Below are 9,294 nucleotides of genomic sequence, written 5' to 3' on the forward strand. Positions count from 1 at the left end.
CTCTCGACTCCTGGGTTCTTGTCTTGCTCTCAAGAAAGATGTCAGGGGAGGGACAAAGTTCAGACAAGAGTCGGAGAAAAGGTTTGAACAGAAGGAATGAGTTTATTGAAAGAGAAGTCCAAAGAGCTCTCAGCCAGTCTAAAAGGTCTGGCAAAATGTAACACCGAACCTTATATTGGCTCATGAGTCGGCCCTAGCCCCAGAATCTCCTCCAGAAGCCTGACGTCACCATTTCAGAAGGTATGCACTCCCCCCTTCCACACCTGACTTCCCTCTGTGGGAAGTGTGACACTTGGTCCTGCAGAGGTCTGACTCTTCAGCACTGGGTGGGTTGTGGTCCACATGGGAACTCTCTAGGTCCAGCCATGTGGGTTGCAAGGAGCCCAAGAAAAGCCGCACTACACACGAAGCAGCAGTGAATTGTTAAGCCAAAGTTGATTTAAGCATGGGGTCAGTTCAAGAGATCTTCCAGTAGATCTCCCTATAAGGTGGAAAGGACCCATTTAAGCATTGATAAGATCCGCCTTCCTGAGCTGTAAGTGCAACCAACTGATGGTCCCGCCGCGAGATGAGGAAGAGCACATTCACTTTTCGTGTTAGTCTGGGTACATTCGAGAAATAAATCCACAGAAACTCATATATATATATGAGAGTTTTAGATAAAGGGTAAATGTACATTAAGAAAGCATCCCAACCCAGTGCTGTTCAAGCCCATAAATCCAACATTAGCGCATATGCCCGACACCGATCTACAAAATCCTCCTCAATCTCACAAAATGCACACAATGATGCTGACTGCAAGAGGAAAATCAAATCAGTGAGCCTGCAAGCATCTCAGTGCTGGCAGGGGTCTCCACACAGCTGCTGCAGCACCCAGAGCTGCATCAGGGCAGGTCCATGTGGCTTCTCCTCAGGGATGTCTTGCAGGAAGTGAGTCTTGCCAGCTAAAGCAGGGAACTGGCTAAGGCAGCTGCACCCTGGTCCGACCATCAGAGAGCAAGAAACCCAAGAACTAGAAAGGCAAGGCTCAGTGAGCCATTTATTTCTCTGCCCTTCAATTAATCCCACATGTGTTTATCGGTCAGGTTGGCACAATAAACCTTTACTATCTCACTATTAAAGGGCACTTTCAAAGGGGAGGAGGATTTCAGCTCCACAGAACCTGCCTTCTAATTGGTAACTAAGTTTGTCCTTGCGCCTCCGACATATTTCTTTCTAATTTATTTCAGGCTACAATTCTGTGTCAAGAGGTCTTAAGCCATTTCTCAACAAACAGAATGTTCATTGCTAGCCAGCCAAGTGTTCATTCCCTTAGCAGGCAGAAGGTTTTAATCAATATGGGTGATCCCTAGGGATATGTTTGTGCACACTCCCTTTTCCGCTTCTAATTCGTCTAACTGTAAAAAACAGTGACAAGTTTCACCAACGTGGCCTACTGTTTGTATAGACGGACACTGTGTGGAAGCTGGCTCACTTCTGCTGCTGGATCTGGATCCGTCATCTGGCTAGTCAACTTCCTGTCACATCACCTACCCGTCTTAGGAGTCATAAGCGAACGGCTTACCTTGGAGTCCTCTGTCTGACCTCGCTTTCATTCAGCTCTGCATCCACCAGCCTGGGCTCTTCCTGCTTCTCTGTCATCAGCCTGTGCAGCTCCACAGCCAGGGGAAGCTTCTGCCTTCCATCTGACACTCGGACTTGATCCGGACTAGATTTACCCCCTTCTACAAGTGGGTGAGCCGAGTCTGGATATAAATCAGTATCCATAGATAGCCACACACATACATGAGTCGTTGGTTTTGCTTCTCTACAGAACCCAGACGAACACCGAGTGGAAAGTTGAAGAAGTCCTGTATTAGAGGCCGACTTCCAACCCCAGGACTGGTGTTTAGAACAAAGTATGGCGATGTGTCTCTGCTTATACCTGCAAGAGTAAAACAATGAACTCGCGTTAGTAACGGACTGTCAGTGAAGCACAATTCAGTGTCAGTATTTGAACCCTGCTTGTCTGAAAGAGTCACACTGATCAGAGCTGACCAAAACCATTAACTCATTCATTGCCATCAAGTTGTTCAGACTCATAGTGACCCTGTAGGACAGGGTAAAACTGCCTCTGTGAGCTTCCAAGATAGTAACTGTTTACAGGAGTAGAAAGTGTGGCTTTTTCCTTTTATTTTTTAATTACTAGGTTTAAAAAATCATTTTATTGGGGGCCATAAAACTCTTATCACAATCCATGCATACATCCATTGTGCCAAGCACATCTGTACATTTATTGTCATCATCGTTCTCAAAGCATTTGCTTTCTACTTGAGCTCTTGGTATCAACTCCTCATTTTTCTCCTCCCTCCCCATCCCCCTCGCTCACGAACCCTCAATAATTTATAAATTATTATTATTTTGTCATGTCTGACATTGCTCGACTTCTCCCTTCACCCACTTTTCTGTTGTCCATCCCCTGGGGAGGGGGTTATATGTAAATCCTTGTGATCGGTTCCCCTTTCTACCCCACCTTCCCCTTCCCCTCCTGGTATCGCTGCTCTCATTATGGTCCTGAGGGAGTTTTCTGCCCTGGACTCCCTGTGTTTCCAGTTCTTATCTGTACCTGTGAACATCCTCCGGTCTAGCTGGATTTGTAAGGTTGAACTGGGATCATGATAGTGGGGGGCAGGGGGAAGAAACATTAAAGAACTAGAGAAAAGTTGTATGTTTCATCATTGCTACACTGCACCCTGACTGGCTTGTTTTCTCCCCATGACCCTTCTGTAAGTGTATGTCCAATTGTCTACAGATGGTCTTTGGGTCTCCACTCCACACCCCACCTCATTCACAATGATAAAACTTTTTGTTCTTGATGCCTGATACCTGATTCCATTGACATCTTGTGATCACACAGGCTGGTGTGCTTCTTCCATGTGGGCTTTGTTGCTTCTGAGCTAGATGACCATTTGTTTACCTTCATGCCTTTAATACCCCAGATGTTATATCTTTTTTTTTTTGATGTTATATCTTTTGATAGCTGGGCACCATCAGCTTTCTTCACCACATTTGCTAATGTACCAGCTTTGTCTTCTGTGATTGTGTTGAGAAGGTGAGCATCATGGAATGCTAGTTTTATAGAACAAAGTGTTCTTACATTGAGGGAGTACTTGAGTGGAGGCCCAATGTTGATCTGTTACCTTAATACTAAAACTATAAATATATGCACATAGATTAATTTCCCCATCCTCATATAAAATATATTTACATATGTACATGCCTGTATTTAGACCTCAATAAATGCCCTTTGCCCCCTAGTTTTTTCCTCTATTTCCTTTGACTTTCCTTTTGTCCCACTATCATGCTCAGTCTTCATTTGGGTTTCAGTAATTCCTGTCAGTTACATTGCCCTTGATCAAGCCCTACCAGGCTTCCTATACCCTCTTCACCATTGATTTTGGATCACTGTTGTTCCCTTGTCCCTGAGTTTCTTAGCATCACTTCCTTTCCCCCACCTACCCCTCCCCCATGTCTCCCCTGGAACTGTTGATCCTTTTGTTCTCTCCTCCAGATTGTTTATCTGGCCTATCTTATCTAGATGGACATGCAGAGATAATAATATGCACAAAAAACAGGACAGAGCAAAACAAAACAACAAGGACAAAAACCAATGACACACACAAAAAGAAAAGCCTGTAAATAGTTCTAGGTCTGTTTGCTGACCTTTAGGAGTGTTTACCAGTCAAATCTGATGGGGTGCCAGGCTCTGGCCCCCAAAATCTATTTTTGGTATTTCCTTGGGACTTCCTTGCTCTGCTGCTCCCTTTGCTGTTCTGTTGCATGCCCTTAGTGTTTTGCCTCGGTGTGGTGGGGTCAGACTGGGCACAATTCCAACACTGTGTCTCCAGGGTTATCCCCCATAGGGCTATGGGTCAGTGAGGGATGTCATGTCTCATACTGGGGCCAGACATATGGTCCTTTCTGTGCATTGGTTGCTCTGAGTGGGGATATCGTCCTCCAGGCTTGATGGGCCAGGATGTGCTCCTCTCTCTCCCTCCCCCTTCATTTGCTCCCATCTGCTCGGATCAGACATGTCCCTCTCCCGGACCTGCAGTTTCAGTGCTGTCCTCTGAAGTGAATTCTTCTGCGGGGAAGGGGGCTGTCCGTGTATTTCGGATTGGGGCTGGCCCCTGAAAGCTTGACTTTTTCCTGCTGTTTTGAACTGCTGACTTGTGGGATCACAGGCCAATGAGTAAGAAACACATCGTGAACCCTCATAGAAACACAGCCCAAGGGCAAAATAAAAACAAGGAGCAAAAGAAGTCCCCAGTTTTCCACCCACTGCTCGCTCCTGGCCTCAGGCCTTCCTCTGGCCCTCGCCTGAAATTCCTACGAAAACATCTCGGCTTCAGGAGACAATTATGAAACAAGATCCGAGCTCACTCCTTTTACTACATGTGTGTGGTTATATATTAGTATGTTAGATATTAAAATATGAGCATTAAACCTTTGTTCATTAACACACATCTGGAAATACTTGGTATTCTTTTCCGGCCAGGCAGCCAGATCCACTGATTTTGTGTCCCTGATTGGGCTTCTTAAGGCTTTCACGGGGTCTTAGCAGCTAGACTGGGAGGGTTGTAGGTCTCTCTGCAGCTCTGTAAAGATGTCTCTGTGGGACACCGCTGCGTTAGCCTGGCCTCTGCTAGCAGGTGGGTGAGCAGACGGGGCTAGGGAAAAGAAGCAGGCGAGGGCAGGTCTGGGTGGGCCCGCAGCCCTCTTGTGTGGGCTCCAGGACCAGAACAAATGAAGGCTGGGAGGGAGAGTCGTTTCCCTGTTGATGGGGTAGCTGCAGCCCTTCACAGATGGGACAAAGGAAAGATGCTGCTTCTACCTTTTATTGGCTGGAGAGGGATGTAAATTGTTTTGTGAGCAGGATTTTTTCTGTTCTATGGAAAAAGTGTGATTCCATTTTGGTATTACAGTATCTGGTATGTAAGTGAGTTTTGTGATAGTATGATTTTCATGTTGCCTCAGTCGCTTGAACTATTTTCCTTTGGCCTGTGTCATCCACTTTAAGGTACAGTGAGTGCCCTCTAGTGGGAATGTACAGCATTGCTGCATTTCTCAGTGGAATTTCGGGTGGAGTCCAAAAGTAGCCTGAGAGGAACCTGTGCCTTTCCATACATTCTAGAAAAACCTGCAAGGTTAGCACTCTTGATGTGTCAACCTGTGCTTCAGTTTTTCGAACCTCTCTGAAGTCTTGCTGCGTGTCTTCTCATCTTGACTCCTCTTACTCTTTCGGGGAAGTCTTGGTGTCTTGTTTTTAGGAGGGGTCAATTTTCTGTTTTGTCATGTTTTACTAGTTTCATAGTGGTGTGTTTATGCCATATAGTCGGACTTCTAAATGGTCCCTATGTTTTCCATTGGTGATCTTTATGGCCTTAGGGTTTACATTTATGTGGTGACTCTATCTTGGTTTGTTTTTATATTTGGAATGAGGTATGAATCCTATTTCATTCTTCTGTCAGCACCAGTTGTTGAAAAGATCTGCTCTTCCCCATTTAATGTGGCTCAAACCTTCGACAAAAAGTAGTTTTCTCTATGTGAATGTGTTTATTTCTGTGTTCTCTATTGTATTCCATTGGTCTATGTAGCTCTCGTTGCACCAAGCCCTTTGACCACCATGGCTATGAAGTAAGTTTTCAGGCTGGGAAGTGAGGGGTCTCCCATTTTCTTCTTTCAAAGTGTATTGCTTATCCTGAGTCTCTTTCCTTTCCATATAAAATTAGTTTCCCATCTCTTTAAATAATGATGCTGGTAATGATGAAAAATACAACTTTCCTCTAGTTCCTAAATGTTTCCTCCCCCCCACTTCCACTGTCACGATCCGAATCCTACCTTGCAAGCCTGACTAGACCAGAGGAGGTACACTGGTACAGATGGGAACTGGAAACACAGGGAAGCCAGGGCGGATGATCCCCTCAGGACTAGTGGTGTGAGTGGTGATACTGGGAGGGCATAGGGAGGGTGGGTTGGAAAGAGGGAACCTATTTCAAGGATCTACATGTGACCTCCTCCCTGGGGGACATACAATGGAAAAGTGGGGGAAGGGAGACATGGGACAGAGCAAGATATGACAAAATAATAATTTATAAATTATTAAGGGTTCATGAGGGAGGGGGGAGTAGGGAGGGAGGGGAGAAAATGAGGACCTGATGCCAGGGGCTTGGGTAGAGAGCAAACGTTTTGAGAATGATGAGGGCAATGAATGTACAAATGTGCTTTACACAATTGATGTATGTATGAATTGTAATAGCAGCTGTATGAGCCCCTAATAAAATGATTTTTTAAAAATAATGATGCTGGTATCTGGATCACAATGCTTTGTATTTATAGATTGTATTGGGTAGTCTGAATATTTTAACAATGTTAAGTCTTCATATGTAAGTCTCTTTTGGTTTCTTGGAGTAGTGTTTTGTTGTTGTACCTTGGTACAAGTCTTTAGTTTCTCTGGTTAGGTTTATTCCTAGATATTTAATCTTTTGGAGTATATATTGTAAACGGTACTGTTTTCTTGATTTCATTTTCAAAGCTCTCTTAGTTACTACGAAGGACTTTGATTGATTTTTCTTATATGTTGATCTTACATTCCACCGCATTGCTGAATATTTCAATTTGTTCCAACAATTTTCTAGTTCAGTCTTTCATGTTTTCTGTGCAGTCATATCATCTGTGAATGCATCTGTGTCCTTTCTGACAGATGTTGCTCAGATCACTGGAATTCAACCCACTTCTCTGAAGCTTATTACTATTATCTCTATCTGTTTCATTTGATCTTTGTTGTGGAGGGTCTATGCAGTACGTCTGCTGTGTGAGTCTGGGTATTTAGAGAAACAAATCCACAGAAACACATGTATAAGAGAGAGGTTTATAGAAAGGTTAAGTGCTCATCAAGAAAACATCCCAACCCAGTGCTGCCCAAGCCCACAAGTCCAACATTAACCCATTAACCCATATGTCCAACACCAATCCACAAAGTCCTCCTCCATATCACAAAAGACACGCAATGATACCGACTGCAGGAGGAAAGCAGAGTCAGTGAATGAGTAAGCATCTCAGCGCTGGCAGGGGTCTCCACATGCTGCTCCCGCACCCAAGGTTGCATCGGGGTAGGGCCATGTGGCTTCTCCTCAGGGATGTCTTGCAGGAAGTGAGCCTTGCCAGCTGAAACAGGAACTGGTTAAGGCAGCTGCACCCTGGTCTGACCATCAGAAAGCAAGAGATCTGAGAACTAGAAAGGTGAGGCTCACCAAGCCATTTATCCCTCCGCCCTTCAATTAACCCCACATGTGTTTATGAGCTAGGTTGGCACAATAAACTATCTCAGTCTGCCTAGTTTGTCACTGTGCTGGACAATTTTTATGTGGCTTGGCATTTCTGTTCCCCCATCTCTCTTTGCTAGTTTTCTTTAATCTCTTCTGTATCTTAAAAGAAAATGATTCAAACTATACTCTACATTAATCCCACCCCATTAACATAAAAAAACCAATCTATTCCCTAATAGGATTATTCCTACAGGCATAGGCTTTAGGATTTACAGTACATATTTTGAGTGGACACAATTCAATCTGTAACCTATGCCCAGCAGAAAAGTTAAACAAACGTTCCCTGAGCTCCTCCTTTAGGCAATGTCACAGGGTCTCCATCTAATCTCTTCTGGCAACGAACAAGAGGAGAACCCAATTTCACAGCAGTCAAAGGCTAATGGCCATGAACTAGAGGTCAGACATCCCTCCACCTTCCAACCTTCTTCACCCTCTTCTGACATCACCATCCTGTCTCTGGCACTCTGCTTCTCTGATGGCTTCAAGCATTCCTTGTAACAGTCACACAGAAATTCACAGGCAATCTTAAGGGACATGGGGAAGTAGAGAAATTAACTGGTGTACAAAATGCTGAGGCTGCAGGGTTTGTTTGTCCCCAGTGCCTCCTGGCAGGCATGCCCCTCTGGTCCTCCACCTCTCAGCCTTGTGGTCGCTTGGCCTCTGCCTTCTTGGTACGGGCTCCTCTGCTCTGTCCCATGGTCCAGGTCCTGTGATGTCCTCAGGTGCCTCTGCCACTTCAGGCAGGCATGGCAAACATACTCTGCTGGTGGCTCTTTTTTGATGGTCTTAGGACTTTTTTCAAAAGGAATGGTAAACCTGACCAATCCCCCCTTTTAGTGTTTCACACACTCTATTTGTATGGTCCCACCAGATCATTCGATAGGAGTTACAAAGACATGGATAAAAAAAACTCAAAGAAAACTCACCGACAGGTCAAAAGCATGAACAGCTCCGAGGAACAAAGGCAGGGCTTTCTACTCCGGTAAAGAGTTACAGTCTTGGAATCTCACAGCTATCCTGCCTTCACCATCAGTCAGCCTTGACTGATAGATGGCGGGCGGCACATTCAGCAACTTGTAGAGGATAGCCCGCTGCAGCCGCAGCCACATGTCGTATGAAATGGGTCAGGTTCCTCTTGGGCTGAATGTCCTGGCCAATGCGGAAGTTCTTCCCCACCCCCCAACAGTTTTATTGACAAGTAATTGACATATAATATAATTCAATAGTTCAATAATTCAATCATATCATGGGAAATTGTACAATCACCTCCACATCAATTTTTGAGCATTTCTCCTCCCCCACGGTCAACTCACCTTCAAGATGATTCATGCAACCACAATACATCTTAGTGCTTCCTCCCCCCTCCCGTCATCATTGGTTACTCTCCAAATCCACTTTCCCTGTCTAGCTCCCCTGCCCCGGTTCCCTATCCCCCTCCGCTCAGTTATTACCATTCTGCCTCTACTCCTCCTACGCTTCACAGCTGGGAGACCCAACAGAAAACAAAATTCATGCTGACGCCGTAGGGGTAAAAACATAATCGTATACAGACAAAAATACTAATAATGCGTAAGAAGGAAAATACCCCCAGCAGTAATTTCAAAGCCGGGGAAGAAATTTCTGTTACGGAAGCAGCAAGAGATACTTGCACCCAGAACAAATTCAGGCCAACTGGCATAAGCAGCACAATCAAGCTACAGCGGTCTCTGCCTGGTAGTAAGGCTGCTGGAGACGCTTGCCTGTGCTGCCGAAGTTCTTGGGCTGTTTCTTGAACAGGGGGTTCACCACCCTCTTGGCCTCCTGCTTCTTCCTTTTGGCATCTTGGCTGGCTGGATGAGAAAGCTCTACTTTCTCTCAAGTGTTTTAGTGCTTCATCTGGGTCCTATATTTGGAGAGAGAGAGTTACAATTCTAGCAAAAGCCCCAGT

The sequence above is a fragment of the Tenrec ecaudatus genome, chromosome 12, assembly GCF_050624435.1.
Source record: "Tenrec ecaudatus isolate mTenEca1 chromosome 12, mTenEca1.hap1, whole genome shotgun sequence".
NCBI lineage: Eukaryota > Metazoa > Chordata > Mammalia > Afrosoricida > Tenrecidae > Tenrec > Tenrec ecaudatus.